The sequence below is a fragment of the Phacochoerus africanus genome, chromosome 5 (genome assembly GCF_016906955.1).
Source record: "Phacochoerus africanus isolate WHEZ1 chromosome 5, ROS_Pafr_v1, whole genome shotgun sequence".
NCBI classification, from domain to species: Eukaryota; Metazoa; Chordata; class Mammalia; order Artiodactyla; family Suidae; genus Phacochoerus; species Phacochoerus africanus.
The window spans coordinates 101,529,019-101,544,148 of NC_062548.1; the positions used below are offsets into that span (position 1 = coordinate 101,529,019).

Below are 15,130 nucleotides of genomic sequence, written 5' to 3' on the forward strand. Positions count from 1 at the left end.
TTGGTGTGTAGTCATAAAATCCTCTGACCTATGAAACACCGATTTAATGGAATTAATTAAAACTAAGACGGAATGCCAAATTTTACATGTGAAAACGATCAGTGACTATTCCTTCAATTAGTTATTTTTATTCAGCCTTTGTATCAGTCATTCTCTGGGCTCCTTGTTTTCTGACAAATTTGGAAAACTACTAGAGTGACTGTAAATTATTTCCGTACAGACTCAACAGCTAGCCAGTGTTACTGTAATCACAAATAATTGTGAGAAATATGGTTTTTCTTTTCCAAGGATGAAATATACCTTTGTTGAAGCATCTGCATCTATTTGTGTGTATGTTCAGTGTCTATCTTTACCACTAGAATGAGCGCATTAAAAAACAAATACTGTTTTCGTAGATTGGGTGAGTAGGAGAATGGGAGAGCAGCATTATATATCATCATTTTTATTGTCTCACACACATCCTCTGGGTGTGTGTGTGTGTGTGTGTGTATGCAGGTACACTCATTATTTGCGTTTGGACACCCTAACCATGTTTTTTTCTACCAATATGGATCCATCCACCCCATTTTATAGCTTTCTTCCTGGCCTCTGACTCTTATATTTGCTACAAAATATAAGTGTTAACATATTCAGAATACTAGGTAAAATTTTTTTGTGCCAGACCCAAATTTTAGCCATATTTTCAGTGCCTGCACTTCATGTACTTTTATTTTTTTTTTCACTTCATGTATTTTTAGAAGCTATTTGTATAGCAAGCGTGAAAGTGACTTATGTTCTCTGATACTCTTGGATCTTAGAATCTCAAGGTGTGTTGACGTTAGTGGTAATTTGTACCAGTCCCCCCCGCCCCGTTCCTTTCATCTCCTCTTTTAAAGTGGGGCAGGGAACAAGGAGGGCCAGGTGGCAGGAGCCAAGGCCAAAGAACAATGCGTGAGTAATTGGATGAGAAGGTACAGTGTTAGATTTGTCCATGTATTATCTCATTTCTCACAGTAACTCCACAGAGTAGGCACTGTTAACTCGCATTTTATAGAAAACAAGGTGGGAAGGTACTCAGCAAGGCTGAACAAATCACCCAAGCTTACACAGCCAAGAAATAATTCTCCTCTCGTCTGGCTGCTTCTAAACCTTTGCTCTTTCTCTACATTGTGTTTCCTCATGTCCATCCCACCACAGAATAAATAATCTATGGAACATGGTTTCAAATTTTAATCCATGATGTAGTAGAAGCTTGTCTTTCTTTCTTTCTTTCTTTTTTTTTTAGAAGCCTTTTCTAAAATAAAACACTGTGTGTATTATGTAAAAATATTTTGTTATTGAAAATAAGCTGAATGTAGGCAGGTAAATAGTATTTGAACTGCCTCAGTTTATGTGTCATATTATTAGCTCTTGTCTGAACTCATAGCATTGTTTTGCTTTAAATGTGATTATATAATTAAGATAGGTATTTTGCTTAACATTTGTGAGTTTTACACATTTTTAAAGACTTTACTTGGAGGTATTTATATACTTCAAATATTTACTGGGAAGTATCTTTGCAAGGTTAGGTGAAACATTTGACCAAGCTCCCACTTTCAATGAGTCTCTGTTGGGAAAGGTTAAATAGCACTGTAGAGTAGTCTTTGGGCATTCAAGCAGTTCCTCTGCTCAAATAACGGTGAGTAAAATTGATGGTTTTAGTAATAAGGTCATAAAGTCAAAAAGAGTTACCACAATGTGGTCAACATTTGACCATAAGGAACAGTATGTAAAAGTTGGTTAGCTGGAAGGATGTCCTGCCTTCTTAGTGACTGTTGTGTCTCTGTTTCTTTAGAGTCATAGCCAAATTGGAAAGAAGGGGAAAATCTTTTATGTCGGACGTTTTGCATTTAGAATTGTTGTTCTTTAGATTCCCATGGCAAAAAGCTTCTGCAGATCCATATAAACCAGAACCTATCCTTTGAATAAAATGCCTCTCTGCTGTATTGCTTATTCAGAATACTCTGTAATAGTATTGAGCCACCTTCTTGTTGGCCTCTTCTCTAAACCTTGTTTGACACATCATGGAACTTCATGTTTTTTAACTGATGGAATTATTCTTTGCATTGGAATGTGTGTGTGTGGCAGGGAGAGAAGTACTACAGTCATTCCAAGACTTACCTAAAATTTATAATCAATATTAGAAAATAGCGGGATGTTTTTAAGGGATTAAATTGAAGTAGATATAATACAGGGACCAGAAGAAAATTTTAAAATGAGGAAGAGGTAAATTCACATTCTCAGAGAAATGGGATAAAATTGATTGCATGAAATAGGAACAGGATGGTATTTTTAAAAGAGCAGTCAGAATAAGAAAGAGCATAGGAAATTAAGAAAACGTGATAGCCCAAATAAAAATTTCAGTACATGGGATAGAAGACAAAGTAAAAGAGCCTTTTCAGAGATACAACTAAAGAAATCAAGAGAGATGGAACATGAGAGAGGAAAATAATATGAAAATTAGAAGATTATTTCAGGTGGCTCAATATCCAACTTACAAGAGTTCAGAAGGGAGAGCAGAGCAAAGTGAGGGCAGGAAATTGTCAAAGAAATAGCACAGGGACATTTCCTAGAGCTAAAGGACACAAGTTCTAGTACAGTGAGTGAAAAACGAGCCACACCAAGACACATCATCGTGCAATTTCTAAAATTTTGTAGAGTAAAACAAAACCAGCCAAAGCAGTTCACATATGGAGAATTAAGGATCAAAATGACAACAGACTGAGAAGATAGAAGAGCGATATCTTCAAAATTCTGACGCTGATGATTTCTTTGCTTTTCTTTTGCATGCAACTGGATTATTGATCAAATGTGGAGATAAAATAATAAGAATATACTTTTATTCAAAACATTTTTTAATTAAAGCAAGAAAAACTCTCTTTTTTACTTAGAGAACATAAATGAGTAAAGCACCTAAATGTTTTTTAAAAAGCAAGTTGCTGAACAGTATTTAACACACATCTGTGTTTGTCTCTCCGCCAAAACAACTGTGTACATGATAATTTTAATGTTTATAGATAGATAAATAAATGGATAGAGAAAAGGTCTAGAGTGGGCCAGTGTGATATTTACTTATTTATATATTGCATAGGGTGTTTTAATGAGAATTAATTGTAATTAATAGAATATTACTGAAAAAGGTGGAAGAAAAGAGACGTGATTTACTCCTTAATTTATGTTTTAAAATGTAGGCAGTGCATATTCTGTCTGTCTCCTCTGCTAGGTACTGTAGGAGATACAGTTGAAGTAGCAAACACAGCCTCTGCCTTTGAAGGATGTTGGGTCTGGCTGTTAAGGGAAACACGCATGGAAGGGAATGGGGCTCCCAGCCGTGTTGAAAGTCTGCCTCTGTGTGATCTCAATGTACAGGCTGCTCTCAGGGCCAAGCAGATGGCTTTCCAGGGTCTGTGAAGAGGCGGCAGCCTACTTACTTCATAGTACTTAAAAGAACAAAACAAAAAACCAGTATTCTTGAGAACACCAAACATGGAACCCTGATCTTGGAATGTCTAATTTAATAAATGTCATTTGCATTGCTACAGAAACCAACAGTCTTCCAGCTGCCAAACCCAGGAGCCAGAGGTTAGGGTTTTAAATAATAATAGCAATAATGAGTTATACTTATTCCAGATTAGTCTTCTGGCTCTCCAAAAAATAAATGGCTAAGATGTCCAAAATGTTCTTTTTGCAACTCTGCCAAACACTGGCTTTTCCTCTTCGTCTGGAGATGCAGCCAATCTGTTGAAAATTATCCCCTCCCCCCTTTTTTTTTTGAGTACTTCCAGGCAGTTGTTCAGAGAGAAGACTAAATCCTGCAGTCTAAGGTGGACATTCACTAAATGGAGACTCTTTCCCATACATTTTCAGCAGAAGAAATCACTCTGATTTCTGAGTCTTACTTCATTTCTCCTACCTGTGTATTTGGGAAGATATACACCGGACAGCATATCATACCCAGTTGTGGACAGCGTTGTGTATTAATTGGGAGTGTAACATTTGCCTGGCGACTCCTTGGTTTTTTGTTTTTGTTTTTGTTTTTTTCCCCTTGTAAATAAGCCTTGGCATTCACTAGGGCAAAGGAAGCCTTGACCCTGAATAAGAACAAGTATGCACACTCTTTTTTTCTGGTTTGATTTGCATGCGATTTAGAGGGTTTTTTTGTTTTTTTCTTTCCTTTGTATTTTAAGTTTTTAATTTTGGGGGTGGGGGAGTTGTGGTGAGGAAGTCGGTTAGAGCTATTGTAGTGTGTGGTGAGATTCTCTTAATTTGAATAGAGGAGAGGCTTGAGACTTATTAGACCAAATAGAATATCTGTGGTCCAGTGATCTCTGAAAATGCTTTGTAAGAGCAGATGGATAGATTTTTAGTTGGCAGTTTGCCTGCTCGTCTACTCCCTTTAAAGTCGGTGGGTGGGCCTGGCTCAGTGTCTGGCAGTGGAAGCTCAGGTCGGGAATCTTAATCTAAGTTGATCAGGCTGATTGACAGCAGTGGAGAGATGCTATCTGACCCAATCATGAGGACATGAACTCCTTTGAAAATCGGCCTGTCTGGGCTAGTGTCCTCTGCTTGTTAAGCAAATGCCTGGCACAGGACGGTTGGATTACCTGTGTAATGGAAGCCCTGAAAGGTCTAGTGGCTAGATTGGGTATCAAAAGAATTGGGTTCTAGTCCTGCACTTTCCCCCAACTTGTATTTTGATCTTGGGAGATTTCCTTAATTCCTCTGGGCATTGGTTTCCTCATCTGGAAAATTAAGTGAGGCGAGTAGCAGCCCTTCTCTGAGAGTCCTTCTCATTATAATATGTTCCTTGAAGTCTGGGACTCTGTTGGTACCTTCCCCTTACTTTAACAACAGGAATTGGCAACTGAATGTTAGCCTTAATGAAAATGTTCATAAAGTTTAGAGTAAGATCTTGAAAAAAATTAGTTGAATGAAAGCATTACAGGGATAGAAACCAGAAAGCTTTTATTTTGAAATACTGGACTTTTTGCTAAATTAGTCTATTAGTTATTAATGAGTCAAAGAGAAATTTCTAGGTGATTTCTTGCTGGCATTTAGGATGGGGATGAGGCAGCTTCAGCATTGTTTGAACTGTTTGCATGTTTAGTGCATTTGCTTGACTAGGGTTTTAATGCCTATACGATACTCTTTAGAAGTACCAAGTAAGACCTTTTTAGTCCTGTACATATTTTTAGAATCAGGCTGATGGGGATTGGCCTCCTATGGTTGTGAAGAAGGCAGCCCATCCTTTACTGGGGCAAGATTTGTGGAGGGCGTGCTAACAAAACAGTAAGAAAGCAGCAGCTATTTACTGAGTGTCCTGTGTGCCAGCACCATTCTAAATGCTGAGGTTAGAGAAGAAATAAGACAGTTTTTAGTCTCAAGAAGCTCACTTCGTCATGAGAAGAGACAAACTTGGAGCATGTTTTAATAAAACAACAGTAGGAGTTACCGTCATAGCTCCGGGAACGAATCCCGACTAGGAACCATGAGGTTGCGGGTTCGATCCCTGGCCTCGCTCAGTGGGTTAAGGATCCGGCGTTGCCATGAGCTGTGGTGTTGGTTGCAGACTTGGCTCGGATCCCGTGTTGCCGTGGCTCTGGGGTAGGCTGGTAGCTATAGCTCCGATTCGACCCCTAGCCTGGGAACTTCATATGCCAAGGGCGCAGCCCTAAAAAGACCGAAGAAAGAGAAAAAGAGATTAAATGACATAAACTACGCCACGGCCCTAGAAAATGCAGAAAGACAAAAAAATAAATAAATAAAAAAGAAATAACAATAACTATGAATGTTACGAAAAAGATGTAATAGCTATTTTAGGGACGAGTGGGCAGTGACAGGTGGAGTGTGCGTCTTTAACTGCAGAGGTTTGAAAAGATGGGAACAGAAGGAAGTGAGGAAGCTCTCTCCCGGAGCCTTCGCACTCTAGACTGTGCCTCTGGAGCTCACACAGGTGTATCAGAGCCTGTGCCTGCTGAGGATAAGGTGGAGGCCAAACTGATGATCCCTGCCCTCAATCTGCTTTAACCTCAGGAGTTCTGGTTTGGTGTTGGTTTTATGTTTTGAATATTGGGATTATATATGAAAAAATGTGATCTGTTGCTTTAAAGATTTGGAAAACAGCTGCCTCGAAATAAACCAGTTATGTTCATTCTTGCCCTTAGTACCTTAACTCTTGTTTCGCAGTTGTGCCATGCAGTTAATGGCCCCCAAAGACATTCAGGTCCTAATCCCCAGAACCTGTAAATGTTACCTTGTAAGCAGAGGGGGTCTGTGATTAAATTAATGATCTTTCATGGGGGGGGATTATCTTGGATGATTTGGTTGGGTACTCATGCAACCACTGATAAGAGGGAGACGGGGGGAGATTTGAGACAACAGAGGAGAAAGCAGTACAACCACAGAGGCAGAGTTTGGATTAATGGTGGTACAAGCAGAGAATGCCAGCAGCCACTTGAAGCCAGAAGAGGCAAGGATTGTGATCTCCACTAGAGCCTCTGGAGGTGCCCCACTGACTCTTTGATGTTGGACCATTGATAGTGATTTCAGATTTCTGGACTCCAGAACTGCTAGAGACTAAATATAGTAGTTAAGGTAAATTGTGAGTTCCTTGTTATCATTGTCCCTTTTATTTAGTCTATTATGTTTTCCACAGAGTGTAACTCAAGTGCCTTGAATGTTATAACCATGCTTCAGTTAGCTATTGCTGTATAACAAACACCCCCATTATGTTCATGGCTTTTATTTCTCATAATTCTAGGGATGAGCTGGGTTCAGCTGGATGATTCTTATTTACTGTGTGCTGTCACCTGGAATCACTCAAGTGGTGGCATTCATCTGAGACCTCAGCTGGGCCCTAAATGTTTGGGGGACTAGAAGCACCTGTCTCTAGACAAGGTCAGGTCCTCTAGACGGTGAATATAGAAGCCTAAGGCACAACTGGCACAGTGTCACTTTCACTACCTTCTGTTGATCAAAGACCAGTGGGCTAGACCAGAGGCCAGAGAGGAAACAGACCCTGGTTCTTGAAGGAAGAAGGCCTGCCCACATAGGGAGGTAGTGCCCTTGGCCCTGGCTGGTTCTTGAAGGAAGAAGGCCTGCCCACATAGGGAGGTAGTGGGAGCCATTGTTGACCATCTTTGGAAAGTCTACCACAGACTGTTTAGAAAATGATGATTATTATTATTTTACTTTTTGGGCCACCCCTCAGCATATGAAGTTCCTGGGCCAGGGATCAGGTTTGAGCCACAGTTGCAACCATGACAATGCCAGATCCTTTAACCCACTGTGCTGGGCCAGGGATTGAACCTGTGTCCTGGTGCTGCAGAGACACTGTGCCACAGCGGGAACTCCTAGAAAACAACTATTGAATTAACTATGGGAGATAGATTGATTCTGAGATTTTATAGATGATGAGATTCAGTAAGAAACATTATCTAAGAAAAAAAATTTCTGGTTTAAAAAAATCCAATATAAGCTACCATAATGGGGCCTTGTACACTGAGGAATATGAAAGATGTGTGCTTACTGACCAACTGGCTGGGTAATGAATGGAAATATGTTTCTCAGCTCACTCCTGGTCAGTGATTTCGCAAGAGGAAGAGCAGGGCAGGCACTTCTAGAAGCAGGACCTTTCACTTCTCCCCCTGGGTATAGTAATGGCTAATTTTGTGTTTTGGAAGATTCTCTACCTGGAAAGCAGTTCCTAAAGGGAAGCATTAGAAAAGCATTCAACGCATCCGAGTATTTTATGGCTGTCAACAGAGGCTAGGAGGGGAGATGAGACCGGCAGGAGACCTGGTCACAGTCAGTACTCGTAGAACAGAGGCCCTGCAAAAGATGCCTTTCCTTTCACTTCCTACACAGTTTACCTGGAATTTAATAACAGGACTTCACAGTGATTACAAGTGCTTGATGAGTGTGAGATTCTGACCCTGGGACCCCAGCATCCCTTTTGTCCAGTCACTTATCCTTGTTTAATTACTCCTACTCTAGGGAGAAATGCGGGGGTCAGCCCCAGTCAGAGTCTAGTAGAGAGGGGCTTCCAGGAGTGGAGTCAGAGATGATTTTTCTGGTGGGATTCCAAACCCAGATTTCTCTTTATTAGTTGCTTCTACTTTATGAGTTTGCGTTTGATCATCCTTTGAAATGCGTGTGTGCGCTTTGTCTTCTTTGTGGGTTTGTTTCCATTGGGGGTACTGTTTTTCTTGAGAGGAGCTTGCTGTTTTTATCAGCAATCACCATGGCAAGGAGACATAGGCCCTTAGCTGATTGCTCTCCTCCGGGGTGGTTTTATAGGCCAGAATCTGGGGAGTAGCTAGGTTTTAATAGTTTATTGAGTTCCCACTTGAAATACCAACTGAAAACTTTCAGGCTTTTGCCCTCATCATTTGTTTTCATCTAAGGACCAGTTTTATGGTGTTTTCTTCATGGCCTGTGAATAAGTCCTGTTTTTTTAAAACCAGGCTCAAACTCTGCCTTTGCTTGCTGTTTGCCGTGTCCTTCCTTACTCCTGCATGTTTTTGCTTTCCTTTTCTTTTTATACCTTTGTGCAGTACTTGGTTGCTCCCTCCCTCTTCCTGAGATGATTGAGAAAGATAGGGGGTATGTGTGCAGGAATTGGGGTCTAGAGATACTTACATTTTTCCTTTTAATGCGTTTCCCCAAATGCATCTTTTCTTTGCATGACAGTCTTCATTCCTGATACTTCCGTTCAACTCAGAAGCACATGCTTCCAGCATTTCAACTTTTCATATATGTGTGGCAGATATTAGGACACAGTTCTCTAAGAGAAACTGATTGATTCAAGTGATGGTTTCTCTAGGCTGTTAGATGGCAGGGTGGGGTCACAGACTACCACAGTGACCAAAGCTCAGATGCTCTCAAAAACTAGCCTCTCGGCATTACCAAGATTAGATGTGGAATGTGCAGCGCTGAATGTGGCTGCCATGGGACTGCTTTTCACACACAGCTTAGCCAAGGCGGGGAGGAGTTGTTCTGGGCTGGTGTCTGGATGAGAGCCCCAGACCTATGAGAGACACAGGCAGTGTACCACACAGAGGCTACTACACTGAAATGGGTTCACGCGGACATGGAAGAGTGTTCTTGATGTATTATTAAGTGTAAAAAAAAAGCAGATTATAGAGCAATGTATAAGGAGGAGAAAGGTGTAGAGAGACATCAGAACAGACTGCCAGTTTTCCTTGGGTAATATGTTTGTGGTGGTTTTTAGACTTTTCTTTACAATGTTCATTATCTGCCTTTTTCTTGATAAAATACAAAGTGCTGGAATAATTTTTAACTAGCCAGGCAGGCTGGTTCTTTCATTCAGTAAACCTCTCTTGGGAGCCCCCTTTGCCCTTGGCCCTGGCTGGTGCTGGGGAGTCCAGCTCTGAACAGTTCAGGTGGAAGAGTGCCCATGTGAAGATCACGGCCACTCTGTGCTCCTGGCACGTTATTCTTGGTGCAAAGCAAGTCCATGTCTTCAAGCAGCTTCTGTGTTTCCCCAAGGGCCTTTGATTGGTTGTGCCTGAATAATTCTTACCTGATGGGATAAGAGGAAATACTCACTTTTCGTGTGGTCTGACAGTCCCAAGGTTAAAGCAGCTTATTCTCATCCTCTGCTCTGGCTTGTTTGTTTTCTGTGTCTGTCTGTTTTATCCCATTCAGAGGTTTTGCTGGTCTCCTTTGTCTTCCTAGGAGCTTGAACTTACAGGGGTCCAGTTTTTCCTTTTTTCCATTTCTCATGTTTCCCATAAAGTTGCTGGGCTAGTTTTTGACCACATAGATAAACAGGTTTGAGATGCCAGTTACTGGAGACTTTTCCCCCAGGGCTTGCTGTATCCGGGGAGATAACATATCAGCCTGATGGCTTATTTGGGTGAACTGGAATTGACCTGTTTGCAAACCAGGGAGATGAGCTTTGTATATTTGTATTTAAGAACATTTCAAGATACTCAGTTTACTAATTCAGGTTATGATTCTGAACATCCTTAGATATAGCTCATGATGCACTTTAAGAAATTACTCATTTGTTACCATCTTAGTCATAATTCCTTTTCTTTTTTGACTTTGTCAAGGAGTCTTCCCTTTCATTTAGCTTCCTTCCTTTAGCAACTGTTGATTAAGCACCAGCAGCGAACCAGGCATCATACTTGGTCCCTGAGATAACGTGGAGAAATAAGATAGCCACAGTCTCTGCCCAGACACAGTGTGTAATCTGGTGAGAGGGATAAGCAGGTAAATAGGAAGTTCCACGTAGGAAGTGCTCTGAGTGCTCTGATGGGGAGATTGTAGGTTGTAGTGTAATGCCAAGGTCAGGCACCTCACCGGCACTTGAGATGTCAGGGAAGGTGCCCTCGAAGAAGCTGGCCTAACCCCCAAACTGAAGAATTACTTGGAGTTAGTCTTGTGGGTGAGGGGAGAAGTGTTCATAGCAGGAAGTATATTTGCCAACATCTGGAGACTAGAAAGAGCATAGAATGTTGATAGATCCAAACGAAGTTCTGCATGGCTCGGTTTGAAGGTGGAGAGGCAAAGGATAGCTGGACAAGTGTGTCCAATTAAGCAGAACTTGGTAAATCAATCTAAAGAGTTTAGACTTTATCCAAAAAGTGGTAGGGATCCATTAATCTCATAATGTCACATGATTAGGTTTATGTTTTTAAGAGAAAATTCTTACTACAGTGGAGAGTTACAGAGGGGGAAGATGTGAAGCGAAGAGATCAGGTGAGAGACAGACACAGTATGTAGGCAAGAATTAGTAGCCGTCAGACATGGGTTGTTAGTGGGGATGGTGAGAAACAGACTCCGCCCAAACTCTGGAGGTAGAAGCAGCAAGATTTGCCTGTCGATCATGTACATTGGGAGCTTCAGGATTGGGAAGTTGGGTGAGTAGTTAGGTGTCAATTGGGTGAGTACTAATCACTGAGAAAAGAGCAAAGGCAAAAGGCGTAGGTGTGAGGTCAACTATATTAGAATTTGTTTTCTTCTCTTGCTAATATTATGTATTCATTCATCGCCAAAATATTTACCAGTCAACCAACACTTACATAGCATTGTGCTGTGTATCAAGAGGGTGAGATGCAGGGCAGTATAGATGCCTATGGCTATTAATGCTCTGGTTGAGGTGAAAGGTATATAGTTAGTGAATGTCCACGGGTCACCACGTTTCTGCTTTCTCTAGTCTAGTCTGTCTGCTTTTGTCACCTCTCGCTCCTGCTCAGAAACTTTCAATGCCTGTGAGACACAAGTGAATCTATCTAGTCTAGCATTCAAATTTCTAAAAAATTGTATGTCTTCTGTGTTTTTTACTTTCTCTTGTCCTAAAGCCCTCTTTTCATCCAGCTAATTTGTCTGCCCACTTGGTTCCTATACTTAGCAACCCCCTCCATGATGTCTTCTCTCTTTTTTAATCCATTTTTACCATTTTTTTTCAAGACTAACCTTGGTTTCATGTTTCCCACAAAACCTTTCCTACCTCTCCAGCTCCCAGTGATACCTTTTCCAACTCTGTAAAGCATCATTTATTTGACCCTTACACTAGTTGGCTTGCATTCTTAGTTATAGTTTATGAATATGCTTTGTCTTCCTAACTAGAGCAGTGGCTAGCAGTGCTCTTCTGCAGGACCTAGCACAGTGTTCAACATAACATATGTAGGTGTTTAAAAATATATATTTGTTATATTCTTGAGAAAAACATGATCACAATTTTGATTAAGTAGCAAGTAAGAGGTAACATTTACATATTCTAGAGGATTCAGAAGAAGGAGATTCAAACATGGACTAATATGGTCCCATAACCATGGTCTTTTAAAATAAGTCTAGATTATAGACCTATACAAGCAGCCCTAATCCTATGAACCACCTCCACGTAGAGGTGTTATTGTAGATGGTGGCTCTCTACTCAATATAACTATGAAATGTAGTCACTGGTTAGTTGAGGGCTGGAATTAATATATCAGCAGCTGAATATCTGGCTTCAAGATACTGTAGACCTTTTGATGTAGTTGAGAATCAGGGGTAACTCACTTACAAGTACTCACTTACAAGTTTGAATAAGACCCTTAGATAATTCTGATATCATTCTCTGTCTGACCCCTTGAGGTTTTGTTTTATAATACACAATTGTTAGTGTTGAATATCCTTTAGAACTCCATTAGACATTTAGCCAGGTCTTTAGTACTAAGCCCTTGGCTGATGCAGAGCTGAGATGATGCTACTTGGCAAGTACATGGAGCTCAACTCTTCTGTGTTTGCAGTCTTGGCCTTCTGGTGAGCTGAACCGGAAATGGGGTCAGCATTCTCATAACAATATCATGGAACCTAAGAATGCTAGACTAGAAAGACCCCTCCTGTGTCTCAGTGTACCTGAGCAAGGTTGAAATTCTCCTTAAAAATAATTTTGTTTTTTCTTAAACACTGACAGATGCACAGTTGATGCTTCAGAGTCCTACACCAGTAAGCATGGACACAATAATTTCAACAAAAATTTTTTAAAGATGGAGTCAAAACCCACCAAGCTACTAAGATTAGTGAAAACATTCGCCAAATGTTTAAATAATGTACGTTCTTCATATATCCTCCAAGATAGACTGGTTAGCAAATGTTTGCTAAGGTACCTGAATGAGATAATTTGTTGCTGGGGATCGTTAGCTTTCATTCAATGAAAACAATGACTTCACTTTCAGAAAGGTAGCTCCTCAGCCCTTTTCTCTGGCAGTATTGTGGTCAACAGAGCCAGTTATTTATCAGGATAGTTTCTAGATGATGGGTGATCATAAGTATATAGTCTGCTTAAGTGAGAATGCTTGGCTTTTTTCCTCTACCAAGAGATACCAGGCCATTAAGGAGTGACTTACTCCCTGGAAGTGAATGACTGATGCCCTGAGAAGATGTAGCCGCCAGGCTTTATTGTGTAGATGGAGATGTTCTGTAGAGGCAGATGCACTCAGCGTTTCCAGTACAGAACTCACACAGTTTTAAGTGACTCTACTGAAAATGGAAACTGGTGATCTTGTCCGATTTTGCTTGGAGGAGGTAAAGACTGTAACACAGCCTGTAGCGGAATGGTTTTGTCTTGCCCCTGGGTAAAGCATTGACCTTGCAAAACCCAGGTTTGCAATCTCTACAGACAAAGTTATACATCATCCTTTGTAACAGTATGAGATGGATAACAACCAAAAAGACCTAACTACTAGACATTAAATCAGTTATACTCAACCATAGTGTGGATTACTCTGCAACCATTAAATGGAAAGAAATAGATCAGAGTGCCTGTTATTGAGTGATTTCATAGATATACTTCAGATGAACAAAAAAGAAATCAAGGTGCTCAACAATATAGGTAACGTGCATATTTGTCAGCGGGAAAGTCAAACTAAAATTATATACTTGAATGCACTGAACTTTTTAAAGAGAAAGCTGAGAATACTTTTGCATGGTTTTCCATGAGAACTGGGCAGTCCAGTGTATTATTTTTAACATTGAACAATTTATTCCTTAAAAATATCTAATAAAGAGGAGTTCCCGTTGTGGCGCAGTGGTTAACGAATCCGACTAGGAACCATGAGGTTGCGGGTTCCATCCCTGCCCTTGCTCAGTGGGTTAACGATCCGATGTTGCCGTGAGCTGTGGTGTAGGTCGCAGACACAGCTCGGATCCCCCGTTGCTGTGGCTCTGTTGTAGGCTGGCAGCTACAGCTCCGATTCGACCCCTAGCCTGGGAACCTCCATGTGCCGCAGGAGCGGCCCAAGAAATGGCTAAAAGACCCAAAAATAAATAAACAAATAAAAACAGATTTAAAAAAATATATATCTAATAAAGAAAAGAAGCAAATGAGCTTATTTTACATAAAATGTCTAATAAATGTTCAATAAATCTGCAATTTGAGATGAAGCGAGGACTTTTGCTTTTCATTTGGTTTTACTGAATATGAAATAGGTATAAAAGAAAATTTATAAATTGTGGGTAAGGTTTAAAAAGTATCAACGAACAGGGAGTTCTCTTGTGGTTTAGCAGGTTAAGGATCCAGCATCATCACTACAGCATCTCATGTCACTACTGTGACACAGATTCAGTCCCTGGCCTAGCAACTTCCACATGCTGTGGGTGTGGCCAAAAAACCAAAAAGAAAAAAAAGAAAAGAAAGTATGCAACAAACAAAAGTAATCCTTTCTCTACAAAATTATAGGGGGATGCCCTACATATCCAGTGGGATAGCTAAAATGGAAAAAAAGACAACAGCAAATGTTGGAGAGAATATAGAGACAATGCTTACTCGTTGTTGGGAATGTAAAATGCTGTAATTATTTTGGAAAACTGTCAGTTTTCTGAAATTTTAAACATATTTCACTTTTATTCTCAGATATTTATCTAAGAGAAATTAAACCATATGTCCACAAAAAACCTTGTGCTACAGGAATGTTCCTAGCAGCTTTATTCATGATAGCCAGCAAATGGAAAGCAGTCCATATCCGTCAAGGGGAGAATGGATAAAGAAACTTGTGTATTCATGTAATGGAATACCAAACAACAAAAAGAATCAAACTCTTGATAGACTGAATAACATGAATGAATCTCATAAACTTTGGGCTAAGTGAAAAAAGCCAGACACAATTATGTAGTGTATTATTACATTTACATGAAATTCTAGAATAGACAAAACCAAATTATGGTAATAGAAATCAAATCATAGTTGCTTTGAGGATTCAGAGTTGACTGCAGAAGGGGCACAAGGGAACTTTCTGGGATGTTGAAAATGTTCTGAGGCTTCCTAGGGGTGGATTACATGAGTATATGCATTTATGAAAGTTGATTGAATGGTACACTTAAGATTTGAGCATTTCACTGTGTATAAAATATACCTCAACTTTAAAAGTATGATATTTTGGGTCTTCATTCGTAAGAGCATACATCTAGGGTTGACAAGAGCAGGCAGGTTAGGGGATATTTGTGTCTCCCTTTCCGAGTAGTGGTTTTTTAATAGTTTTAGAGGCCGAGTGTTTAACCAAATGTTGTATTTAGCTTGAGCCTTTTTGTCAGTTGTACAGTCGGAGGAACTATTTTCAGGATCTTGTCAGCGTTCAGGGGGCGGTATTTATTAAGATGGGAA

At 40.2% G+C, this 15,130-nt stretch overlaps 1 protein-coding gene across 3 annotated transcripts in view; it reads left to right on the top strand.

Annotated features, from left to right (window-relative positions):
- The window catches only part of THADA (THADA armadillo repeat containing), a 323,933-nt gene that overhangs the window by 126,016 nt on the left and 182,787 nt on the right, over positions 1–15,130 (top strand). The gene's annotated exons all lie outside the window — the stretch shown is intronic.